Below are 10,505 nucleotides of genomic sequence, written 5' to 3' on the forward strand. Positions count from 1 at the left end.
GAAATATGCCCTAGAGGCAATAATAAATAAGTTATTATTATATTTCTTTGTTCATGATAATAGTCTTTTATTCATGCTATAACTGTATTATCCGGAAATCGTAATACACGTGTGAATACATAGACCACAATATTTCCCTAGTGAGCCTCTAGTTGACTAGCTCGTTGTGATCAACAGATAGTCATGGTTTCCTGGCTATGGACATTGGATGTCGTTGATAACGGGATCACATCATTAGGAGAATGATGTGATGGACAAGACCCAATCCTAAGCATAGCACAAAGATCGTGTAGTTCGTTTGCTAGAGCTTTGCCAATGTCAAGTATCTCTTCCTTTGACCATGAGATCGTGTAACTCCTGGATACCGTAGGAGTGCTTTGGGTGTATCAAACGTCACAACGTAACTGGGTGACTATAAAGGTGCACTACAGGTATCTCCGAAAGTATCTATTGTTTTATGCGGATCGAGACTGGGATTTGTCACTCCGTGTAAACGGAGAGGTATCTCTGGGCCCACTCGGTAGGACATCATCATATGCGCAATGTGACCAAGGAGTTGATCACGGGATGATGTGTTACGGAACGAGTAAAGTGACTTGCCGGTAACGAGATTGAACAAGGTATCGGTATACCGACGATCGAATCTCGGGCAAGTAAAATACCGATAGACAAAGGGAATTGAATACGGGATTGATTAAGTCCTTGACATCGTGGTGCATCCGATGAGATCATCGTGGAACATGTGGGAGCCAACATGGGTATCCAGATCCCGCTGTTGGTTATTGACCGGAGAACGTCTCGGTCATGTCTGCATGTCTCCCGAACCCGTAGGGTCTACACACTTAAGGTTCGATGACGCTAGGGTTATAAAGGAAGCTTGTATGTGGTTACCGAATGTTGTTCGGAGTCCCGGATGAGATCCCGGACGTCACGAGGAGTTCCGGAATGGTCCGGAGGTAAAGATTTATATATAGGAAGTCCTGTTTCGGCCATCGGGACAAGTTTCGGGGTCATCGGTATTGTACCGGGACCACCGGAAGGGTCCCGGGGGCCCACCGGGTGGGGCCACCTGCCCCGGGGGGCCACATGGGCTGTAGGGGGTGCGCCTTGGCCTACATGGGCCAAGGGCACCAGCCCCAAGAAGCCCATGCGCCTAGGGAACCCTAGAGGGAAGAGTCCTCAAGGGGGAAGGCACCTCCGAGGTGCCTTGGGGAGGATGGACTCCTCCCCCCCTCTTGGCCGCCGCACCAGATGCCATCTGGAGGCTGGCCGCCGCCCCTTGGGGTGGGAAACCCTAAAGGGGGCGCAGCCCTCCCCTTCCCCTATATATATGAGGCCTGGGGGCTGCCCATAACACGCGATTTGATCTCTCGTTGGTGCAGCCCTGCCCCTCTCCCTCCTCCTCCTCTCCCATGGTGCTTGGCGAAGCCCTGCTGGATTGCCACGCTCCTCCACCACCACCACGCCGTTGTGCTGCTGTTGGATGGAGTCTTCCTCAACCTCTCCCTCTCTCCTTGCTGGATCAAGGCGTGGGAGACGTCACCGGGCTGTACGTGTGTTGAACGCGGAGGTGCCGTCCGTTCGGCACTTGATCATCGGTGATCTGAATCACGACGAGTACAACTCCATCAACCCCGTTCACTTGAACGCTTCCGCTTAGCGATCTACAAGGGTATGTAGATGCACTCTCCTTCTACTCGTTGCTGGTCTCTCCATAGATAGATCTTGGTGACACGTAGGAAAATTTTGAATTTCTGCTACGTTCCCCAACAGTGGCATCATGAGCTAGGTCTATTGCGTAGATTCTTTGCACGAGTAGAACACAAAGTAGTTGTGGGATGAAGCGGCCCGGACCGACCTTACACGTACTCTTACGTGAGACAGGTTCCACCGATTGACATGCACTTGGTGCATAAGGTGGCTAGCGGGTGCCAGTCTCTCCCACTTTAGTCGGAACGGATTCGATGAAAAGGGTCCTTATGAAGGGTAAATAGCAATTGGCATATCACGTTGTGGTTTTGCGTAGGTAAGAAACGTTCTTGCTAGAAACCCATAGCAGCCACGTAAAACATGCAACAACAATTAGAGGACGTCTAACTTGTTTTTGCAGGGTATGCTATGTGATGTGATATGGCCAAGAAGAATGTGATGAATGATATGTGATGTATGAGATTGATCATGTTCTTGTAATAGGATTCACGACTTGCATGTCGATGAGTATGACAACCGGCAGGAGCCATAGGAGTTGTCTTTATTTATTGTATGACCTGCGTGTCATTGAAGAACGCCATGTAAACTACTTTACTTTATTGCTAAACGCGTTAGTCATAGAAGTAGAAGTAGTCGTTGGCGTGACAACTTCATGAAGACACGATGATGGAGATCATGGTGTCGTGCCGGTGACGATGATGATCATGGAGCCCCGAAGATGAAGATCAAAAGGAGCAAAATGATATTGTCCATATCATGTCACTATTTGATTGCATGTGATGTTTATCATGTTTATGCATCTTGTTTGCTTAGGACGACGGTAGTAAATAAGATGATCCCTTACAAAATTTCAAGAAGTGTTCTCCCCTAACTGTGCACCGTTGCTACAGTTCGTCGCTTCTAAGCACCACGTGATGATCGGGTGTGATGGATTCTTACGTTCACATACAACGGGTGTAAGACAGTTTTACACAGCGAAAACACTTAGGGTTAACTTGACGAGCCTAGCATGTGCAGACATGGCCTCGGAACACGGAGACCGAAAGGTCGAGCATGAGTCGTATGGTAGATACGATCAACATGAAGATGTTCACCGATGATGACTAGTCCGTCTCACGTGATGATCGGACACGGCCTAGTTGACTCGGATCATGTGATCACTTAGATGACCAGAGGGATGTCTATCTAAGTGGGAGTTCATAAGATGAACTTAATTATCTTGAACATAGTCAAAAGACCTTTTGCAAATTATGTCGTAGCTCGCGCTTTAGTTCTACTGTTTTAGATATGTTCCTAGAGAAAATATAGTTGAAAGTTGATAGTAGCGATTATGCGATCAGTAGAAAGCTTATGTCCTTAATGCACTGCTCAGTGTGCTGAACCCCAAACGTCGTTTGTGGATGTTGCGAACATCGGACATACACGTTTTGATAACTACGTGATAGTTCAGTTAAACGGTTTAGAGTTGAGGCACTAAAGACGTTTTCGAAATGTCACGAAACATATGAGATGTTTCGAGGGCTGAAATTGGGATTTCAGGCTCGTGCCCACGTCAAGAGGTATGAGACCTCCGACGATTTTCTTAGCCTGCAAACTAAGGGAGAAAAGCTCAATCGTTGAGCTTGTGCTCAGATTGTCTGAGTGCAACAATCACTTGAATCGAGTGGGAGTTGATCTTCCAAATGAGATAGTGATGTTTCTCCAAAAGTCATTGCCACCAAGCTGCTAGAGCTTCGTGATGAACTATAACATATCAGGGATAGATATGATGATCCTTGAGGTATTCGCGATGTTTGACACCGCGAAGGTAGAAATCAAGAAGGAGCATCAATTGTTGATGGTTGGTGAAACCACTAGTTTCAAGAAGGGCAAGGGAACAAAGGGATACTTCATGAAACGGCAATTCAGCTGCTGCTCAAGTGAAGAAACCCAAGGTTGAACCCAAACCCGAGACTAAGTGCTTCTGTAATAAGGGGAACAACCACTGGAGCAGCATTACCCTAGATACTTGGTAGATGAGAAGGCTGGCAAGGTCGATAGAAGTATATTGGATATACATTATGTTAATGTGTACTTTACTAGTATTCCTAGTAGCACCAGGGTATTAGATACTGGTTCGGTTGCTAAGTGTTAGTAACTCGAAATAAAAGGCTACGGAATAAACGGAGACTAGCTAAAGGAGAGCTGACGATATGTGTTGGAAGTGTTTCCAAGTTTGATATAATCAAACATCGCACGCTCCCTCTACCATCAAGATTAGTATTAAACCTGAATGGTTTATTGAATCTCGATCGTAGCGATACACATTTTCATGCCAAAAGATATAAGATAGTAATGATAGTACCACTTAATTGTGGCACTGCCATGTAAGTCATAATGGTATAAAACGCATGAAGAAGCTCCATGTTGATGGATCTTTGGACTCACTCGTTTTGAAAAGTTTGAGACATGCGAACCATGTCTATTGGTGTATATGCATGAAGAAACTCCATGCAAATGGATCGTTTGGACTCACTTGATTTTGAATCACTTGAGATATGCAAATCATACCACATGGGCAAGATGACTGAAAAGCCTCGTTTTCAGTAAGATGGAACAAGATAGCAACTTGTAGGAAGTAACACATTTTGATGTGTGCAGTCCAATGAGTGCTAAGGCATGCAGTGAATATCGTTATGTTCTTACTTCACAGATGATTCGAGTAGATGTTGAGAATATTTACTTGATGAAACACAAGTCTGAATTATTGAATGGTTCAAGTAATTTCAGAGTGAAGTAGAAGATCATTGTGACAAGAGGATAAAATGTCTATGATATGATCATAGAGATGAATATCTGAGTTACGAGTTTTGGCACACAATTAAGACATTGTGGAAATTGTTTCATAATTAATACCGCCTGGAACACCATAGTGTGATGGTGTGTCCGAACATCATAGTTGCACCCTATTGGATATGGTGCGTACCATGATGTCTCTTATCGAATTACCACTATCGTTTATGGGTTAGGCATTAGAGACAACCACATTCACTTTAAATAGGGTACCACGTAATTCCGTTGAGATGACACCGGTTTAGAGAAACCTATGCTGTCATTTCTTAAAAGTTTGGGGCTGCAACGCTTATATGAAAAAGTTTCAGGTTGATAAGCTCGAACCCAAAGCGGATAAAATGCATCTTCATAGGAAACCCAAAACAGTTGGGTATACCTCCTAATCCGGATCCGAAAGCAATATGAATTGTTTCTAGAATCGGGTCCTTTCTCGAGGAAAGGTTTCTCTCGAAAGAGTTGAGTGGGAGGATGGTGGAGACTTGATGAGGTTATTGAACCGTCTCTTCAACTAGTGTGTGGCAGGGCACATGAAGTTGTTCCTGTGGCACCTACACCAATTGAAGTGGAAGCTTATGATATTGATCATGAAACTTCGGATCAAGTCACTACCAAACCTCGTGGGATGACAAGGATGCGTACTACTTCAGAGTGGTACGTAATCCTGTCTTGGAAGTCATGTTGCTGGACAACAATGAACCTACGAGCTATGGAGAAGCGATGGTGGGCCCGGATTCCGATAAATGGCTCGAGGCCATAAAATCCGAGAACGGATCCATGGACTTTGGTGGACTTGCCCGATGATCGGCAAGCCATTAAGATAAATGGATCTTTAAGAAGAAGACGGACGTGGATGGTAATGTCACCATCTATGAAGCTCGACTTGTGGCGAAGTGTTTTCCGACAAGTTCAAGGAGTTGACTACAATGAGATTTTCTCACTCGTAGCGATGCTTAAAGTCCGTCGGAATCATGTTAGCATTAGCTGCATTTATGAAATCTGGCAGATGGATGTCAAGACAAGTTTCCTTACTAGTTTTCGTAAGGAAAGGTTGTATGCAATACAATCAGAAAAGTTTTGTCGATCCTAAGGATGCTAAAAGGCATGCTAGCTCCAGCGATCCTTCTAAGGACTGGAGTAAGCATCTCGGAGTTGGAATGTACGCTTTGATGAGATGATCAAAGATTTTGGATTTATACAAAGTTTATGAGAAACTTGTATTTCCAAAGAAGTGAGTGGGAGCACTATAGAATTTCTGATGAGTATATGTTGTTGACATATTGATGATCAGAGATGATGTAGAATTTCTAGAAAGCATATAGGGTTATTTGAAAGGTGTTTTTCAATAGAAAAACTGGATTAAGCTACTTGAACATTGAGCATCAAGATCTATAAGGATAGATCAAAATGCTTAATAATACTTTCAAATGAGCACATACCTTGACATGATCTTGAAGGTGTTCAAGATGGACCAGTCAAAGAAGGAGTTCTTGCCTGAGTTGTAAGGTACGAAGTTAAGACTTAAATCTCGACCACGGCAGAAAAGAGAGAAAGGACGAAGGTCGTTCCCTATGCTTTAGACGTAGGCTCTACAGTATGCTATGCTGTGTACCGCACCGAAAGTGTGCCTTGCCATGAGTCAGTCAAGGGGTACAAGAGTGATCCATGAATGGATCATAGGACAGCGGTCAAAGTTATCCTTAGTAACTAGTGGACTAAGGAATTTTCTCGATTATGGAGGTGGTAAAAGAGTTCGTCGTAAAGGTTACGTCGATGCAAGCTTAACACCTATCCAGATAGCTCTAAGTAGAGATACCGGATACATGTAATGGAGCAACAATTTAGACTAGCTCCAAGTAGAACAGTTATTTGGAACAGCTCCAAATAGAGCGTGGTAGCTGCATCTAGGAGATGACATAGAGATTTGTAAAGCACACACGGATCTGAAAGGTTCAGACCCGCTGACTAAAACCTCTCTCACAAGCAACATGATCAAACATAAAACTCATTGAGTGTTAATCACATAGTGATGTGAACTAGACTACTAACTCTAGTAAACTCTTGGGTATTAGTCACATGGCGATGTGACCTGTGAGTGTTAATCACATGGCGATGTGAACTAGATTATTGACTCTAGTGCAAGTGGGAGACTGTTGGAAATATGCCCTAGAGGCAATAATAAATAAGTTATTATTATATTTCTTTGTTCATGATAATAGTCTTTTATTCATGCTATAACTGTATTATCCGGAAATCGTAATACACGTGTGAATACATAGACCACAATATGTCCCTAGTGAGCCTCTAGTTGACTAGCTCGTTGTGATCAACAGATAGTCATGGTTTCCTGGCTATGGACATTGGATGTCGTTGATAACAGGATCACATCATTAGGAGAATGATGTGATGGACAAGACCCAATCCTAAGACTAGCACAAAAGATCGTGTAGTTCATTTGCTAGAGCTTTGCCAATGTCAAGTATCTCTTCCTTCGACCATGAGAGCGTGTAACTCCTGGATACCGTAGGAGTGCTTTGGGTGTATCAAACATCACAACGTAACTGGGTGACTATAAAGGTGCACTACAGGTATCTCCGAAAGTATCTATTGTTTTATGCGGATCGAGACTGGGATTTGTCACTCCGTGTAAACGGAGAGGTATCTCTGGGCCCACTCAGTAGGACATCATCATATGCGCAATGTGACCAAGGAGTTGATCACGGGATGATGTGTTACGGAACGAGTAAAGTGACTTGCCGGTAACGAGATTGAACAAGGTATTGGATACCGACGATCGAATCTCGGGCAAGTAAAATACCGCTAGACAAAGGGAATTGAATACGGGATTGATTAAGTCCTTGACATCGTGGTTCATCCGATGAGATCATCGTGGAACATGTGGGAGCCAACATGGGTATCCAGATCCCGCTGTTGGTTATTGACCGGAGAACGTCTCGGTCATGTCTGCATGTCTCCCGAACCCGTAGGGTCTACACACTTAAGGTTCGATGACGCTAGGGTTATAAAGGAAGCTTGTATGTGGTTACCGAATGTTGTTCGGAGTCCCGGATGAGATCCCGGACGTCACGAGGAGTTCCGGAATGGTCCGGAGGTAAAGATTTATATATGGGAAGTCCTGTTTTGGTCACCGGAAAAGTTTCAGGCGATATCGGTATTGTACCGGGACCACCGGGAGGGTCCCGGGGGTCCACCAAGTGGGGCCACCTGCCCCAGAAGGTTGCGTGGGCCAAGTGTGGGAGGGGACCAGCCCCTAGGAGGGCTGGTGCGCCCCCCACAAGGGGGCCAAGGCGCAAGGGAGAGTGGGAGGGGGCAAACCCTAGTCCAGATGGGCCTTAAGGCCCATATTGGTGCGCCTCCCTCTCCTCTCCCCTCTTGGCCGCCTCCCCTTTGCCATCTAGGGCTGGCCGCACCCCTTGGGGGTGGGAAACCCTAAAGGGGGCGCAGCCCCCCCTTCCCCCTATATATAGATGAGGTTTGGGGCTGCCATACACATGAGTTCTCTCCCTCTTGGTGCAGCCCTACCTCTCTCCCTACTCCTCCTCTCCCATGGTGCTTGGCGAAGCCCTGCGGGATTGCCACGCTCCTCCACCACCACCACGCTGTTGTGCTGCTGTTGGATGGAGTCTTCCTCAACCTCTCCCTCTCTCCTTGCTGGATCAAGGCGTGGGAGACGTCACCGGGCTGTACGTGTGTTGAACGCGGAGGTGCCGTGCGTTCGGCACTTGATCATCGGTGATTTGAATCACGACGAGTACGACTCCATCAACTCCGTTCACTTGAACGCTTCCGCTTAGCGATCTACAAGGGTATGTAGATGCACTCTCCTTCTACTCGTAGCTGGTTTCTCCATAGATAGATCTTGGTGACACGTAGGAAAATTTTGAATTTCTGCTACGTTCCCCAACAGGGGGAAGGAAAGAGGGGGGAGGGAAGGAAGCGGGAGTCCTACTCCACACTTTCCTTCTCCTCCTCATAGGGCCGGGCTCTATAGGGGCGCACCAGCCCCTTGTGGGCTGGTGTGTTCCCTCTCTTGGCCCATAAGGCCCATATCTTTGCCGGGGTGCCTGAAACTCCTTTCCGATGACCCGATAAGTACTCGGTACCCTCCGAAACACTTCCGGTGTTTGAATATCATCGTCCTATATATCAATATTTACCTCTCGACCATTTAGAGACTCCTCGTCATGTCTGCGATGTCATCTGGGGCTCCGAATAACATTTGGTCACCAAATCACATAACTCATATAACACTATATCGTCAACGAACGTTAAGCGTGCGGATCCTACGGTTCGAGAACTATGTAGACATGACCGAGACACCTCTCCGGTCAATAATCAATACCGGAACCTGGATGCCCATATTGGCTCCTACATATTCTATGAAGATCTTTATCGGTCAAACCGTTATGACAGCATACGTAATTCCCTTTGTCCATCGGTATGTTACTTGCCCGAGATTCGATCGTCGGTATCTCTATACCTAGTTCAATCTCGTTACCGGCAAGTCTCTTTACTCGTTCCGTAATATATCACCTCATGACTAACTCCTTAGTCGTTTGCTTGCAAGCTTATGATGTGTATTACAGAGAGGGCCTAGAGATACCTCTCCAATACTCGGAGTGACAAATCCTAATCTCGATCTATGCCAACTCAACAAACACCTTCGGAGATACCTATAGAGTGTCTTTACAATCATTCACTTACGTTGTGACGTTTGATAGCACACAAGGCATTCCTCCGGTATCCGGGAGTTGCATAATCTCATAGTCAAAAGAATATGTATTTGAAATGTAGAAAACAATAGCAATAGAATTGAACGATCATTATGCTAAGCTAACCGATGGGTCTTGCCAATCACATTATTCTCCTAATGATGTGATCCCGTTATCAAATGACAACTCATGTCCATGGTTAGAAAATCTTAATCATATTTGACGAAAAAGGGTTTCCCCCCGCTTTGTATTCCAAAGCAACCAACCGATACATCCAAGGATAGGTGCTGGGGCGGAAGCAGCACAGTCACACCCAAAAGAAACGAAAGAGAAACAACAAGAGAAAAGAATGCCGACAACGGCGGATTGACGGAAACGAAGAAGCTTCACGACCACTGCGCCCACCGAAGATCTCCCACCAAGCTCCAAGGCTCCGAAGTACCGGTACCAATCAGCACCTCCAAGAAGGACCGCGACGAAGACGACGCTGCTGCCAAGGGTTTCTCCCGGTACACGACGAGGCGAGAGGAAAGGTCGCCCCCGACGCCCTCCAGGAAGGTCCGGCGGCACCCACCGGCGTCGCCGCATCGGGGTCGGACAGGCCGACAGGGGTTTCCCCCAATCCCAACCTTCACCTCAGGTGCTCCAGAGCCTGCCACCAAACCGACCACCATCTTGCGCCACCATGGTCAAGAAGCCTCCACGCCGTCTCACCACGGCACCACGAGGTGAGGTCTGCACAACAAGGGATAGGAGCCGGGACTAGGGGCCGCAGCACCGTCGGCACGCGGGAGGGCACAACCTCCACCGTCAACGACGGTAGCCAACCGGACACACTAGCAGGAGCCTACCAGGCCCGTGTGCCCACAGGCCCGGCCGGGAACTCCATTCCCGGACAGCTCCCGCCATCGCGTTGCAGCAGGCACGCCGTCGATATCGCCGCCCACCATCCGAGCCGCTCCTCCTCCTCACCACACAGACGACGACGAAGCCACGCCAGGGACCGGCCCGCTAGGACCCAGATGGGGCCGGGAGGGCCCAGATCTGGGCCGGGGACGCGCCGCCGGCCACCGCACGCCACCACGCCGTCCGCTGCCAAGGGCAGCACCGCCACCGCGCCTACCGCCGGCGACCGCTGCCGGATCACCGAGCCGCCGCCCAGCCGAGCATCACCGCCGCCGTCACCAATCCCGAGAGGGAGACGAACGCGCGGGTACAGACGGGCCAGCGCCG

This window comes from Triticum dicoccoides, chromosome 4B, assembly GCF_002162155.2.
Source record: "Triticum dicoccoides isolate Atlit2015 ecotype Zavitan chromosome 4B, WEW_v2.0, whole genome shotgun sequence".
Taxonomy (NCBI): Eukaryota; Viridiplantae; Streptophyta; class Magnoliopsida; order Poales; family Poaceae; genus Triticum; species Triticum dicoccoides.